This window comes from Pimephales promelas, chromosome 4 (genome assembly GCF_988280905.1).
Source record: "Pimephales promelas chromosome 4, fPimPro1.hap1.1, whole genome shotgun sequence".
In the NCBI taxonomy this organism is placed as follows: domain Eukaryota; kingdom Metazoa; phylum Chordata; class Actinopteri; order Cypriniformes; family Leuciscidae; genus Pimephales; species Pimephales promelas.
Genome location: NC_142772.1, coordinates 22698050 through 22714961, shown reverse-complemented (window position 1 = coordinate 22714961; position 16912 = coordinate 22698050). Strand labels below are relative to the sequence as shown.

General features: G+C 39.8%; 1 protein-coding gene across 3 annotated transcripts in view; it reads right to left on the bottom strand.

Annotated features, from left to right (window-relative positions):
- mef2cb (myocyte enhancer factor 2cb) overlaps positions 1-16080 on the bottom strand; it is a 69039-nt gene extending 52959 nt beyond the window's left edge. For all 3 annotated transcript variants that reach the window (XM_039661932.2, XM_089130122.1, XM_039661934.2), the window contains exon 1: positions 15903-16080. The gene's annotated coding sequence lies outside the window, so the exon portion shown is untranslated. The remainder of the gene's footprint in view (positions 1-15902) is intronic.
- Positions 16081-16912: the final 832 nt, after the last annotated feature.

Below are 16912 nucleotides of genomic sequence, written 5' to 3'. Positions count from 1 at the left end.
CCAATAAGTATGTATATGTAAAAATACAACATACAAATTGAACAATTCATTCTGTGGATGAGCAGGGGGAAAAAATCAGATGTTAAAGGAGTAGTTCACTTAAAAAAAAAAAAAAATGCTGATAATTTACTCACCCCCATGTCATCCAAGATGTCCATATCATTCTTTCTTCAGTCGAAAACAAATTACGGTTTTTGATGAAAAGGATTTTTCTCCATGTAATGCACTTTACTGGTGACCAAACAGTTCAAGGTCCAAAAGACCGTTTCAGTGCAAACTGTTCAAAGGGCTTTAAACGATTCCAGACAATGAATAAGGGTCTTATCAAGTGAAATGTTTTTTTTTTTCATTTTTTTTTTTTAAATAGCAAAGTTTAAGTTTTATAAGCTCAAATGCTCCTCTTGCTCTGTTCTGTGATGCGCGTTTGTGACTCTCCTGTTGGAACTCGTTTATCAAAATGAACAAATCTTTTCCCGAGTCAATTTGTTCATTTTGTTCGTTGAATGAACCAAATGACACACAAAAAGATTTGTTCAATTTTGATAAACAAGTTCGAACAGGAGAGTCACAAACACACATTTTTTTTTTTTTTAAATGAGTGATAATTTGGCTTGATAAGAACCGTACTCATCATCTGGAATCGTTTAAAGCCCTTTGAACATTTTGCAGTTTGCACTGAAACTGTCTTTTTGACCTTGAACCGTTTGGTTGCCAGTAAAGTGCATTATATGGAGAAAAATCCTGGAATGTTAAGGAAAAACCTTAATTTCTTTTCGACAGAAGAAAGAATGACATGGATATCTTGGATGACATGGGGGTGAGTAAATTATCAGCAAAAGTTTTTTTTTTTTTTTTAAAGTGAACTATTCCTTTAAACTCTCTTTTTCCATGATGCAATTCAGATTGCTTAAAAAGTTTACAGTTCGATACTAATATTTGGACATTAAGTGCAAAAAAGTAGTTACACAACCCATCCGATTTTGATTCCCCCTAATTTCCACCGACTGTATTTTGAAAGCAATCAAAACATATTAAAAGTGTAAGACACATATTCTCATTATTGTAATGGAGCAGGAGTGTCTATCTGGGCTCCTCCATGGTCATTTACACCCCCACTGTATGACTGGATAGTGACAGGAAACGTACATGCACACACACAGAATGGTGGAAGGATATGACATCAGCAGCCACAGACAATCAAAGGTGTAAAGGTGCTTCCTTTCCTAAACTGTTCCAGCATACAAAAAAAGAAGAAAAAAGAAGAAAAGAATAGAGAGAAAAAAAGAGTTGAGGGCTTGAGCCACAGCTGATTATAAACAAACCGCCTCCACTGATGCAACCCCAGACAAAAAAAAAAAAAAAAAAGAAGTCAAAACCGGCTTGTGGTGTGTTCTTTTTAAGCACTTAGTGATGGCCAAACATTTAATGACAGAGCTCTTAACAAACATTGCATAGTGAAAAATCACTGCATCCACATTATTAGATTTCATCACACAAAAACTGGTAAAACTGATTTCACAGCCATTCTTATTTTCCACACCATGCAAGTCATTTGTTTCTTCATAACCTCATTTCAACCCAAAGAAAAAAAAAAGAGCAGAGATGAAGAGAGACATTTTCAAAATGTGAGATTTTATTAGCAAAAGTGTAAAATTATAGATGAACAGCTTTTCTGTTTTTGCAGTGATTAGTGAATAGCTCTTTTCAGGTTCTTTGCTAGATTAGGGCATTGGGTGGAGGGGTTTATTTATGTGATACAGGGCTCTCTTTCAGGACTCTGCTGCAATACCTTCCTTCTGTCTCTACAGGAATCAACAGCTAATTACTTAAATAGTTCTACATGTACCTTAAAATAACACGCCGGCCCCTCTGACTTCCCCTCTCTTTGTCAAAACAGCTCAAATTCTTGGCATAGAATCATGTAAGACAAATGTGACATGCTCCTGTCAGGTTTGTGGGTTTACACTGCATGCAGCAAAATATGGTTTGAATCCAGATTTAAATCACTGCCACCATTTTCTACTACTTAAAGGGTAACTAAACCCCTGTTCAGAGCCTGACTCCACCCACTGGCAATATTTGAAAATGCTGAAAAAGCGGGCTGACCCCAGCTGAGATAGAGGGGACGAAATAGATGCTAAAACACTCTATCCTGATCGTTTTCAATACTCACAATTCCAATTATCGACTCCCTACAGTGGTTTTAACGACACAAGATGGTTTTTATACTGCCAAGGGCGTAGCTCGCGTGGTGAGCTGAAACCTGCGTACGTCACGAAGTGCGGAACATCCAATAGGAAAATTCAACTGCAGTAGCCACCGTTCAACCTGAAGAGGGCAGCACTAAGACGTTTTTACACCATATATTGTAGAAATAGAACACTTTATAAACAAACGTCAAAAAAGTTACTCGAATCAATGACTGGTTTTAATAAAGATCCATTCTTACAGATCATTAACTAAAAAAAGTTGGTTTGGTGTTTAGTTACTCTTTAAAGTAATTTGTTGAGCTCTCTACACTTTTCTACATCGTTTTCCAGTAACATGTAAATCTGTTCGATCTCAAAAACAAACATTTCGTCCGAAATCGAATACATCCATTCCATCCTATCTACCTTTTTCCTGAGGAAAAAGTCTCGCACGACTCATAGTGAAATAATGCTTTACATTTTCGGTCTTGAGTGTTTCTAGTCATATTAGGACATTTTCCGAGCTGAAAATGTGATGTAAAAAGCACTTGGCTCCATAGTGCCATAACAGACAAAAAAATAGTTTTTTAATACTTTGTGACAAGGAAGTATACGGTAGATATTCGATGCAAGGTCTGATGAAAAAGTGCCGTAGGGTTTGTAGTCTTTCATATGGAGGCACGTGACCAAGCACAATAGTGGAAAACAAAATGAAAGGGTGTTAACAGCAGTTGCATCCTTCATGGAGTCAGTAAACAGGGAAGTGTGGCCTGCTAAAGCCAGAATCAGGGAAGGTGAGAGCTATCTTTCCATAGCGACTGTGTGCTGGCCAAAGGGAAGCATGGCACAACATGCTATGTCAACTCTAACTGAAAGAGATACGCTGAAACCAGCTGCTCAGCTGACAGACACACACTGAGTGAATGGTGTCTGATCACTGTCCTGTTCTGGTTGGTCAGCTGTTAGTAAAGAAATAAGGGAAAAAAAAAAACAGCCCTGACAGTGGCTCAGTCTTCTCGTGAACAGGGCAATGGCCCTGTGGCGGGCATAAAAAATAGATTGCGTGGGTTTCTTTGGGTGGTTTCATCGGTCAGTATGCCGAAGGCATTACCTCAAGGAAGCTCTCAGACTTCTGGGTGAGTTCTTAGTACTGTGGAACAGAGTTAAAGAAAGAAAGGAGAACTGAAATAATAAACTACGCTAGCATGTCAAAGAAAACTCTTTGACTATGATCACAGCCAGTGTTTGAGATGAACAACCTCATGTACAAACAGGTGTGACTTTCAAATTGTTCTGTTCATATCTTACAGAAGCAAACTGATTAATGTCGGTAAAATCATAACTAAAGTCAAGCCCCTTTTAATTGTGAAGTCTGAAACCAAACTGACAGTGACTATAGTAGTTGCCAAAACCAGCCCTTTCACATCACATAGAACTCTATATGACAAAACGGCGCTATACTACACACATGGCACCCTTTATCGTTAATATTCACGCGAACCCAAGGCGTCATAAATCCTTTCGCGTAATATGAGACTACCCTACCCCACACCTAAACCTAGCCCTCACAGTGTTATATTAACGATAACGGGTGCCATGTGCGTAGTATAGCGCCGTTTTGTCATATAGCGTTCTATATGACGCTAAAGGATGAGAATGCGTTGGCCAAACATGGTGACTTGGCAGCACCATAAAGTTTCAAATGATATGACGCAAATGCACAGTTGGTATTAACTAGTTGTTGTCAGACATGTAAGAGTCAGAACATTTATAGAAATCAGAGTCTCCCCATTGAAACCTGAATTATGTGTGAAGAGGCATAATGATGACAAGGGTATTCAACAGCTGTGAAGAGTTGCATAGTTTATCGCATTATAAAACTAGCCCAGACACAGCAACCGATGCTCTGCACACTTCTAGAGTCAAAACTTAGGTGTTCAGTCTCCGCACTTGATTAATGAGCAGAGAACGACAGTGTCTTGTAATGTTAGCCATGTTGTAGGGGGCAATAGTAAGGAGGGAAGACAAAGTCATGTGACCTTCCCCGCAACACCAGAAAGCATGCTCGGATGATCCTCTGATTATTTCATCGCACATTTTTTTTTTCATCCCCTCTTCTCCCTCTGTACCACGGCATTCTAATCAGACTAATTAAAAGCTTTGTTCATTTGGAAATCTCCGATGACAATTTGTTTCACTCTACCCTACAGCGGTCCTGTGAAAAGAGAATTAAATTTGATCTTCTGACAGCAATTATTAAACGCTCCCTCCTGGCTTCAATTAAGCCCAGAGGCTAACGTGGCTCACCAGGCAAGAGCGAGGGCCAAGATACTTCCTTTGTCAATTTATCATCGCTTTCTCTCTCTCTCTTTTTCTTTCCTTTGGATTTTTTTTTTTATTCAAGTAGAAAAATCTCACTGCAATTATTTAAAGATTGTTTATGGTATTTTTTTCCTTCTTGCAGTGGCCTTACAAGATACTGGGGGGGGGGGGGGGCAAGGGGGTAACGTGGAAAAGGGAAGTTGAGCAACCTCTCTCCGATCAATCGGCAGTGATTGCGAGACCGTTCCTTTTATGAGTGATGTTTCAGTAACAGTTGGTGACCAAATGCTGCTAACAAGCAAAACAAAAAAGGTTAAAGGTCAGTCTCATCAAATGTGTCATCTCGAGTATAATTTTCATATGTATAGTATAAATGTAGTATTTCGCAATATGTGGCTCTCAGTTTCTCCCTTCTCAAAGCAACGACCGACACTGATCAAAGGGAACCAACAATTCGTCAGGTTTTGTCAGCGCTGGTCGGCGGCTGTTTTCACAGACTGAACATGTTTGTCAGGTCTTGAAATGTCTCAGAAGTGACACTGCAATCTAGTGATTGTCACCATTGGTCGGTGTCTGTTGGGGCGGTGTGGCTTTTATGGTTGGAAACTCAGCAACACAAATACATACTTCTGACTGATCTGTGACCTGCTCTTGTAAGCAAATTATATAACTGAGAACCGCAAGGCCACAGTTTCCAACTGACAAAGCAGTATTCCCAAATGACTGTTCGCTGTACTGGACCAGAGAAATGAACCAATGCCTACCGTGACATCACACGTGGCATTTCTGACCTCCCCCTTGAGGTGACCTGAAGACATCTAAACTGATCCTAAAACACATTTAGTTCGTTCAGGGAGAAAATGATTTGAAGTTGAAACCCATTCAGCAAAGATGTCCTTCAAAATGTTGACCTGACTCTTTCTCTCTCACCGGTCCCAAAGCTCTGCGAGGAAACCGAGTAACCTAGATCGGGAGGAAGAGAGTGCGGAAGAGGAGATGAAGATTACGTGAGCCCAGACACTATCTCAAATCTCCTGCTGCAAAATGTTATGCCATTATTCCGCCCTCCCCGTCCTCGGTTTTCCAAAGTGATGTCACAGTTTGGTTTAAGCGCAAGCCGATCCGCTTGATTGTTGGAAGCATTGCTGCTCTGTTGACATTGCGGATCATTAAACTGTGATTGTTGCAGTTAGCGTTTGTCTAAACACGAGTGCCATATGACTGGGTGACGCCTATCTCTCTTTCCTCCTCTCTAATGGTTTCTTCTTGACTCACTCCTTCTATGGCCTCACAGCTTTTCATGCGGGACTAGGGATGTGGACTAAATCGACTAGTTCGAGGTTTGCATGAATGACTAGTCGGCTTGTTTGATTAGGTTGTTTTCAGGTGCACCAAATGTTTCTTAGGGAGGCTTTAAAAAACAGCTTGACGCACACTGGGGTTTTGAGACAGGTTTTTAAAAGAAGAGTTATTTTTAACTTGACATGTCAGTTAAAAAAAGGCAACACTCATGGCGGGAAGCTCAAAAACAGATCGAGATGTGATTCAACGTCATATGATGCCAAACTGAATGCAAATGTCTGTAGCCACGATGCTTTAAATGAAATTAATTTTAGATAACTGTTTTACTGTGCAAACTGTGTAACAACCACACTGTAAGCATTTAAAAATGTAAATAAATAAATACATTTAAATATTTATACTGATTTATATATGTTCACATATTCACAATAAATTAAAAATGATTGCTTCATTACTATGAAAAAACATCTAAATATTTAGATACATTTTATGAATAAAAATTTATATTAAAAAATACATTCGGTATCTCTTTGGCTAAGATACCTGCAACCCCCCCTTTGGTGTCTTCACAGCTTGTAAAGGGGGACCAGGCAGCCCCGGGCCCAGTCTCTCATTACGGTTTCAGGATGCCGACGCACCCCCCCCCCCCCACCCCCCGTTTGTAGTGGTGAGGGGAACCACCAGGGGCTGGCATAAGTTACTCCAGTATCGGCTCGCCTGACCTCATCAAAGCACGCGCTCGTAATTTGTCACAGAAAGCAACCAATTAAGATGCGTTAAGGGATGAGGGAGGGGAGGGGAGGGAGAGAGGGAAGGGTAGACGGGGCAAAAGCAGTGAAAAGATAGCATTTGATTAAAGAGTCAGCGCAGCTGCGGTGAATCAAAACGGTCCGGACTTTCAAAGAAAAACCTCAAACATGAACGGGAGGTTTAGAGCACAGAGCTAGTGTGATCAGATAAAGCGCTGTTGGTTAACCCTTGATGAGGAACTAAGAAAGGAGGGGGGGAAAAGAGTAAATATTAGATTTTCACGACTTTTACTGGTAATACGCACAAATACATGCAAAAAGCTTCTGGACCCGTAACAGAGATGACCCTTCAGGCCAAGCTCCTCCCACTTTGTTGTGTCAGCTATTTTAAGTTGACACAAAGATATGCATTTTAGTCGTAATAGTGCTAAGTTTCATTTTAAGTGTAACTATTTCATTTTTTTTCTATGTTTCCGCCTCACAGTGGCATTCAAGTTGTCCTGCCGTGCTTCACTGCAATTAATCTCAGTCTCTCCCCTGTGTGCACAAAGAAAATGTTCCACAACTTGTACCTTTTTTTTTTTTTTTTTTTTCTCCTATCAAATTCTCCATACAGGAGTATCCATGTGTAGCGTGTGATGTGTGCATGTGTATTTCACTACTTATTTATTTATTTTTTCAGGCTTTACCTTGTTGTTCAGTAGCGTGTCAATGTTGCACGCATTTGCATAGCTTCCTTTACTGTGTGCTTCTTGTGTCTTGCAGCTGTTGACAGGCCTGTTTTTTTATAGGTGATCAGAAAACAGTGACAGCGAAAGTTTTCCGATGCCGCACGCCGGATTAAACGGCTTCACTTTTCTGCTTCACACTTTTCAGTCATCTCGATGCAGGAGAAAAAAAAAATGCTAGTCATACAAAAAAAAAAAAAAAATAGAAAGAAGAAAAATCTTTGCACAGAGGAAGAATAAAATATTGTGAGATGCATATCACATGTTGTTTTTTTCAGGAATTTATATAAAAAAATAATCACTCTTCTAATTGCTGTTATTCTGATGGTAATCGCTCACTCCAGCTAAATAATGTCCGCTTCTCGATTTGACTCGATAAGAGCGGAAAAGAAAACAAGTGAAAGCAAGTGCTTACAGCCGGTGTTGTATAAATCAGGTCTCTGTGTGTGTGTGTGTTTTCCAGATGCTTATCTACACCATCTTGTTTTGGGGGGGGGGGGGGGGGGAGGTTTGGGAAAGTGCAGCCTGCAGAAGGTTGCGAAGGGAGGGAAGCTTTTTCTCAAGGCTTCAGCTACCCGGCAGCACAGGGATCGGCCAAGCGATCTCCCTCGGCTCCCGATCCAGCTGCAGCGTTCACATAACCCCAGCTGTCCCCCTCGGCTTATGATAGCACAACTTGTCTCTCCCTCCCTCCGTTGCGCTTGCACCCATGGACTTTTCCACTCCCTTCACTGTTGGGCACACATCAGCCCACCCCCCTCCACCGTACGTTGTTTTTCTTATTGAGCATTGTATGTTTTTTTACAGGTTTCTTTTGCCCCCACCCCTGAGAAAAATCCTATGGCTGTTTGACCCTGAGATGGGATGTGAATGCCCACCCCTCCTCCTACCGAGCCTCCCTTTCCTTGCTCTGGCGCCGACATTGGGGACTGTCTTTCTCCTGTCTCCTCTTTCCTCCATCCTCTTATCCTATCCTTGACTCTCCCTGGGTCTGCTCCCAGCTCCAGCGTTAGGCAGACGTTCCAGCTGCGCATTATCCCAAATAAACAACTCATTACACATGTAATTAACTGAGGGGGCTAGCCAAGCATCGGAAGCTAATCCACACCAGCATTCCCAGTCCTTCTCTTTTCCGATTCTGCTGGAGGGGAGCTTGAAGAACAAAAAAGTGGGCTGCGTTCAGGACAAGGAAGAGAGAAAGTGAAAAAGGATTTCGAATCGACTTCCCAACAAAATTAACCTTCTTTTTTTGCCCTCTCTCCGTCATTCTCCACAAATTGTTCTCGGCTCTGCCTTGTTTTCTCGACCATCTCAGAAGTGGGTCATCGACGGGCTGCCTAGCAGAACGTCTAGAAAAAAAAAGTCTGCACTTTCCTTAGCGAAAAAGAAAAAAACAGTTGTAGGGTTTTTACGAGCGGCCTGCTTATCCAATTAAACTGTCATAAACACATTAATATAACGGCACATGCCCGTTCAGGGAAAGAGGAAAAGAGGCTAACTGCTGCTTTATTAACATGAGGTTTCTTCACCTGCGCACTGAAGCTTGACAAGAGCAGTTCCCCTTTCTCACGAAAGATGATGATTTATCTAATAAGATTACACCTCCTACGTTAACAGGCCTGCAGAGCACAGCGCTTTTAATCTGACCCATGTAACAATAACCTGAGGATAAAAGCAACCATGTCAACATAATGAAATTATGTCCATTGTGTGTCCTCTACTCTGGTGGGACCATTCCAAAGTTGTTGAAAGAGTTTGAGTAAATCATATTTGTGCATTTATAATGCAGATGCAAGTAAATATGCCTCTTTTCCACTCAAAGTCAAACTCTTCAGACTCTAAATTTGTTCTAATCTATCCAAGGTGGCAGGCCTATAATGTTCAGGCTTCTCTGCGGTCTACAGGTGCTAACGTAGAGTCCAGAGGTCCAATACGCAACCCCTCTAGAGAGACACCAGCGGGAAACTGGGGCGAGCTAGCAGGAATGTTTGCCGAGTCAAATTCAATCATGCCACATCATTAATTCACAATCTTAACAGCTGGCAACAGGGCTGGGGACGTAAGTGCAGAGCTGTTCACACGAAGGTTTGTCAATCAAATATACACCAGAATTCAAAAGTTTGCACTCTTTATGTTTTTTAAAAGGATTATAATACAATCAGCAGTACATTTATTTGATCGAAAATACAGTAAAAATTAATAGTGACAATTACAATTTTAAAAGACTCTAATATTTTAAAATTTAGTAAATATGTTCTATTTAGTAAAGCTGATTTTCATTCAGCAGCCATTACTACAGAAATCTTTTGCAGCATTATTAATGTATTCATTGTCACATTTGATTAATTTTATGCATCCATTCTGAACAAAAGTATGAATTTCTTATTCATACTGACCCGAAATTGTCTGACCCGGAACTTTTTCAAAACAGATGAAATTTAATGTAAATTAAACTAAGTACCTTGAAATTTTCATTCAGTGTTTTTTCTTTACACAGAGACTAAACGTGCAATTTATCTTTTAGCATACTTTACTTTAAGGAATGTTATCGTAAGGAACCATACGTATATTTGATATATTTGATCTAACCCTTAAAACACTTTTGTTTGTGTAATCTAATGTTCTCAGATTGACTGAGACATAATAAATAATATTTTTAAATGTAATATTAATATCCACAAAACACTTAGTAAGTCCCTGACAAAGCTTTTTGTTTTCAATTGTTTATTTAGTGAAACTGTTTTCACATAGTGGCGTTGAATGTGGTAAATCTACTGGAGGTGGGAAAATACTTTAAAGTTCCTAAACAGCTCCAAGTTTGTAATGAAGAAATAAAATTAGCACCTCACTTCTAAAAATATTCCATGATGTGGACATCGCCCTATTAGATTACACTCCGTGCCTACGCACTATTTCTTTCTCTATTCTCCTCTCTTCACCAACCGTGAAGACCATACACCAGTCTCTGTTGCAACGTATAGTCATATGACTATTTTCCATTTATTAAGTTCCTTTTAAAACCACACATCAAGGTCTGTTTAAGGAGAGCATGATATAGAGAGGATACAACGTGAACATTAGGCGGTGGGGGACAACAGAGCTCGCCAGAGTCTCGACAGGTATCTCCCTTCCTTTCCTTGTCTATTTATAACCCGTGAGTCGCTCTGATCCAAAAATAAGACAGTGACCAATTTTAACCTGAACAATACTGCAGGCTCACAATCGTAGTCCCTGGCGCACATATGCACACACATGCAGTCAAACACGGGCGAAAAAAAAAAAAAGTCAATCTCATGGCTGAGCTATTTCTGGCGGGACAGCAACATTTAGGAAGTGTGGGCTACGGGCCAACAAGCAGTTTAATGACACGCCTGCGTCATGGTCTAATGTCAGTAGCTCCCGCCATTGTCAGGGTTGAGCACGGGCATAAACACACACACACACGCACGCACGAACACACAAGGTTATTTGTTTTTCCAGAGGGGCTGTAACAGAGCAGCTGCAGGTGAAAGGAGCCACCTCCACACTTCACCATAATAAAGCTGAGCACTCCACGTCCCGTCCTGCACTGGCCAGCAAACCCTGAAGTTTCAAATGAAGTGCTGGTCTTATTAATTATGCATACAATTCGGTGCCGCACATTTCTTTTCCTTCTTTCTCTCTCACTCAATTTTTTTTCTCTCCATCTCTCTCTTTTATTCTCTTCTTTTCCAGATGGAGCATCTGTAATAAAATTAATGACATCATTCGCTGTACTACTGGAAGAAAAGTCATACATCAAAGTAAACAGTGTACTGTGGAGAAGGGGGGTCCTTGACTGTTAGATATGAAGCAAAGAAAGAAAATTATATACAGAGGCCCTATATGTACTAAAATGTATTACTCTACACAGTCTAAAATTAATAGCACCCGTCATTTATTGTGGAATAAAACCGACTTAAGACAGAGCAGACAGCCAAAGGCTGGTTATTTTGGAGGTGGGTGACAGCCTGCTGAAGGACCCTGTAAACGCCACCACAAACATAAAGGCATTAAGTGTCACAATGCCAGGCTCACAGACACATCTCTCCTTCTGTATTCACGACTTTTCTTTTTCTTTCTCTTCCTTGAATCTCGAGTGTCCAGCACGGCCCGCTTTTCCCCCGAAGTTTCAGCCTCCGCTGCTGACAGGCCGCTGTTGAGAAGGGTGCAGATGACTGCAGAAAGACACACGTGTGCAGATTGGCAGGACACTGCTCGTGAGAGGCTGCTCTTGCGAGCCGCCTGAGAAGCTGTCTTTGCAATCCCGGCTGAATTAAACACCTCAACCTCACAGTAATGAAAAGAAACTCTTATTTCCTCCTGACGTTTTATGTTCAAACGTATCTGAATCACATCTGTCAGTTGTCAGACTCAGCGGCCCCTGTTTACTACCCAACGAGCAAAAAAAAAAACTAAAAAAGAACGCACCAAACAGTATATGATGATGAAAATCACAGGATTGTGACACTTTGAAAGTGTCAAGAAGACCTTCGAGTAAATTGCTAAAAATATACGCCTTGCCACACGGCACTGTGCTACGGGCAGCTTCGGCGACAGAGACGTCGGGGTTATGAATGTTGTGTGAAGCTGGGGCATAGAGGGCCCTCTGTCCCCCCTCTCACCGGAGAGCCTTACAGAATGACTGGGCTATGCTGCCCCACTGACAAAGATAAATTACATTTGCTGGAAAATATTTCAGCATTTTTCCCCTCCCCTAACCTCTCGACTCGTCTCTCATTTTTTCTTGAATTTTTTCGTCGCTTTTTTGGCCCGAGTCCACCAGTGTGCCATGGGTCCCTCTGCCGTGAAGCAAGGCGCACACACCGTGCCACTGTGCTTTATCATGGAACAATGCGTTTACGCATGGAGTCGGCAGACACCGATCGAGATGGTTAAAGAAAAGTTTGATAGGATTGCAAGTAAAACTGACCGGATACGTGAGGCGTGTATATTTTTTAGCAATTTTACTCGAAGGTCTGCTTGACACTTTCAATGTGTGTCACAATCCTGAAACCATTTTAAACTACAGATTTTTTTTTTTTAAATCTCCAACTCTAACAAAAGTAGAACAGCCAATACGACACGTCGTACATTATCTGTATATAAAATGCTGGACTGCATCAATTATGCACGACTAGATAAAATGAGCTCTTGAATGCAGGGATGTACCCTTTCCTAAACTGTTTCTACTATTCTGTGAACTCTTATCTAGCATAAAATGTGCTCTGGTTCCCTAAGAATCCAACCAAAGCGGAAGAGTTTCGATGCTTAAGGCCAGAAGGTTCCCTGCTAGACCACCCAAATCTGAAGAGGAGTTTATAAGAAACAGGAGTCACCTATTTTTTTTTATTTTTTTTTTGAGGGGGGGAGTGAGCACCACTTTCATGTCCGCAGCGTGATATGTTGCGCATATTCATTCGGTGTACGCACACACACTGACTTGTCTGTCATCGCAGACTCCTCGTGGCAGCCTCTACCATCCTTCATAGCTTTCTAGTGTATACATACACAGTAAAATATCGCTTTTTCTCATATCATGCAAATGCACATCCACATACACAACTCTCAGAACTATTTCCAGCCACATACACACAGACTTCTTTACCATACATAATAATTACTGTGTGTTCGGTACATACCACGTAAGCCCACAGCAGATCTTTAGAACACAGAATGTTCGGCTGAAAAATTCATTTCTATGCAGAAGTATTCTTTTCACAATATAATTAAACATCAAAGGCAGGACTATTCCTCTGTGATTGAGCAGCACTCTGGTGAATCAACTCCATACACCACCTTCCACTTTACAGCGGGAAAGAAAGTTGCCAAGCGTCACTGCTAATTACAAAATAGAGACAGAAGCAAAGTTAAATTCATTATGCAAAAACCAGAACTCGTACGCGTTGAGTACGTTCAGCTAATGCCAAATATCATAACCTCTTTGCGGGTAAAAATGACTTATCTGGAGCTGGTTTATTTGCTTTATTAAACTATTTTTTTAGCCTAGTAAATGAAGCTGAGAAGGAGAGTACGGAAAAAACGAAATGAGAAAATGTTTGACTTCATTGACTCAAAATTAACACACTGCTGTGTAATAAAACGCGCTGATATTACTTTTTTATTATTATTGCTGAAGAGTTACAGTGAAAATAAAGCCTCTGTGTTTCTTTTTGAGCTCATGCAACTAAGGAGAAAGTGGTAAATGTTTGGTTTAACGACATATTATGGCTCCTTGTTTTTTTGGGGGGTTGGAACACATTTAGATTAATGACTATTCATTTCTACATGATTTATTTATTTATTTAATTTTCATAATGCCTACCTTTGCTTGAAGATCAATAATCATTCATCCCAATGAACGCAAAAGTGTAATTTAGCTTATTTTTATTTAACTGCAAAAAATAAATAAAACGTCTTAGTGTTTGTCAGGACAAATCTAAAGACAATACTTTTGTGCTTTGGAGGGGTACACAAACTGTGCCTGTAAATGCCTCTGACAATCGGCTCAAGTAGCACAGCCAATCAGAGTGACACGTGGAGAGCTGATCCCTCTTTGAGAGAAGTGTAAGGCCATGTTGTCACTGTTGGTTTTGTGAATCGACAGAAGCCTAATCCCCAGTGATTTCCTAGAGACGACAGGTCTGAGGACGACCGCTCATGTGTGTGTGTGTGTGTGCGCGCGCGTATATGTGCACGGCTATGAGAGGACTCTCTGAGTGTAATCATATGAGTCCACATGTGAGTGTGTTCATTTTCCTCTTGGGCAGATTAAGCAAACATTAAATCCCAGGAGAGCAACAGGTGAGACACTCACACACACGTACATGCACACACATACAGGAGCTTCATTGATTGTGTTCGCCTGTCTGACGGTATAGTCTGAAAAAGAGTGCACTTGAGGTAGAAGTGACAGAAATACAATACGTGACGCCTTTTTGCGTGGAGAAATTGTATCTATAGTCAAAATTTAGCTTTTAAGTGTGTAAAAATAACGTGACATAACATATTATTTCACGGTAAATTCCTATAAGCACAAGAATGCTACAAAAAAATGAATACAAAAAAGTGACAAAAATAACTCCTGTTAATTAAACAATCACATTCATTCATTTACATCTGTATCTGTCTTCACCTTTACTTGTTAAAGTATATAGATTCACATTTTAGCAGATATCAGGGTTTTTTTTTTGTTACTTCAAAATGTAATTAGATTATAACAGCTTCTTACAATAACTGCTCACACACAAACACAAATATTACATGTGTATAATATATATATATATATATATATATATATATATATATATACAGACAATATTTATGGTTGCATGAAATGAATCTTGACCCTCAACTTAACTGTGCTGTCTAGATTTAATTGAGAATAATAGTAATTATATATATATATATAATTACTATTATTCTCAATTAAATCTAGACATATATATATATATATATATATATATATATATATATATATATATATATATATATATATATATATATATATATACATCACACACATCCACAAATTTGTATCTCTATAAACTTGTTTTAAGCAAATACACTCCTAAGTTTAACATTAGGCTACTGAGGAGAAGAACAAATAATTAACACTCATAAAACTGAACATGGAATATGGACTTTTGGATATATAATAAACGGATGGTCTCTCAGCCTGAGTCAGTGTTGTATTTCATGACTTACAAATGTTGCTATTCTTGATCAGAATCAGGATGCTTTTTTTAAAAAAAGTGTGGATTTGCTTGCACATGAACCATAGCCTATACCTGCATATAGCCTGATAATAGAAAGCAGAAATTAATATTGTCACACGAATGAATGTTGATCATATTTGAACGCCAGTTTTAATTCAATACTTCATTTATAGTCTGATGACCCTCGGTCCTTCACACAACATCGCACACAGCCCGATCTCATGAAAGTTCGTGTCTATGGCACGAATGTCATTTCTCGTGGCATTTATACGCCAAAAACAGTTTTTGCGTGTATTTGGCACGCGATTTTCGCGTACATATGATACGCACTTTTTTGCGTATAATACGCACGAACTCCCCACCCCCCTCCCCCCTAAACCTAACCCAGGGTTTTTTAGTGCGTACCATATACACGAAAAAAACACTTTTGGCGTATAAATGCCACGAGAAATGACACTCGTGGTATAGATACGCATCTTCATGAGACTGTGTTGTCGCACAGCACGTTGACTGTATTCCCGACGGCAGTAACAGTAGACACTACATCCATGCATGACCTCTGTAAAGTGGTTTAGTTTATTCTGCGAGCCGATAAAGCACTTTGCAAGACCCAAACAAAAGCACGCGCTTGTAAACAAAAAAATAATAATACGTCTTCATACAGAAACACTAATAGTGATTGTACTGTCAGTAGTCAAAAATAACATGTGTTGTCATGTCAACTTTCTTAACGGAGCTACTTTAACTCTCTCCCTTGTGATCTCGCGAAATAACGGAGATGTTAACTTATTATAGTATTGTTTACTTAACAACAATGTCACACAATATATCAACGGACAAACACACATCAGTGTAAGGTATCAGTGTCACACTTACTTCATGGCCGGTGAAGTTTGTCCTGCGTTTGAGGGAAGGTGTTGAGCCGCCGGGTAGACTGGTGCTTCACACTTAAAATCCAGCAAAAATCACCAGCAGCACTTGGGAAACGTGTCGTTTTCTAAATGCGTGTTTCTTTTCTTGTGTCTAATAAAGCTTTTCAGATGCTGAGGTTGGTGTCGGTCGTCCACGGTGAGGAATGATTAAGCCGTTATTGCGACTGATGATGTTGAGCTCCGCGCGCGCCCGTCTCTCTCTCTCTCTCTCTCTCTCTCTCTCTCTCTCTCTCTCTCTCCCTCTCTCTCTCTCTCGCTCTCTATACGCAGGGCAAATAATCGGGTTTAGCCTACTCTTGAAGGGGGACGGGCTTACATCACTCCAGTGTTTTAATGAAAGAAGCGCAACACTAATGCGTTTTTTATCTCCTACCTGATCAAGTTAAATCACACCGTGTATTAAACTGTGCACAGACACAATTGTAGGCTACCTTTAGCTTTGTGACTTTTAATTTCATTTGTACCCAGAGATTTTATTTCAACAATGTGATTTTATCAGATAATGAGCAGATTTTTAATTAATTTTATTGAACCGAATATTTGACTATTATAGTATAGCCTATATTATGTAGGCCTAAAGTTAAATGTGATGGGTTAGACTATAGTTTTCAAAAAAAAAGTAGGAATGTCCCCTTAAAACAACAAAATCCAAGATATTTGTGTGTGTGTGTGTGTGTGTGTGTGTGTGTGTACATGTTTTTTTTTTTTTTTTTTTTTTTTTTTTTTTTTAAAATGCACACAGACTCATGTGGGGACTTGTATCACTGTGGGGACCTAAATTGAGGTCCCAATGGTTACACAAGTTTATAAATCATACAGAATTATTTATTTATTTATTTTTATTTTTTTAATTTTTTTTATGAAAATGTAAAAATGCAGGAAGTTTTCTGTGGGTAAGTTTAGGTGCAGGGTTAGTGTAAGTGGTTGGAATACAGTTTGCAATTTAAGTTTGTA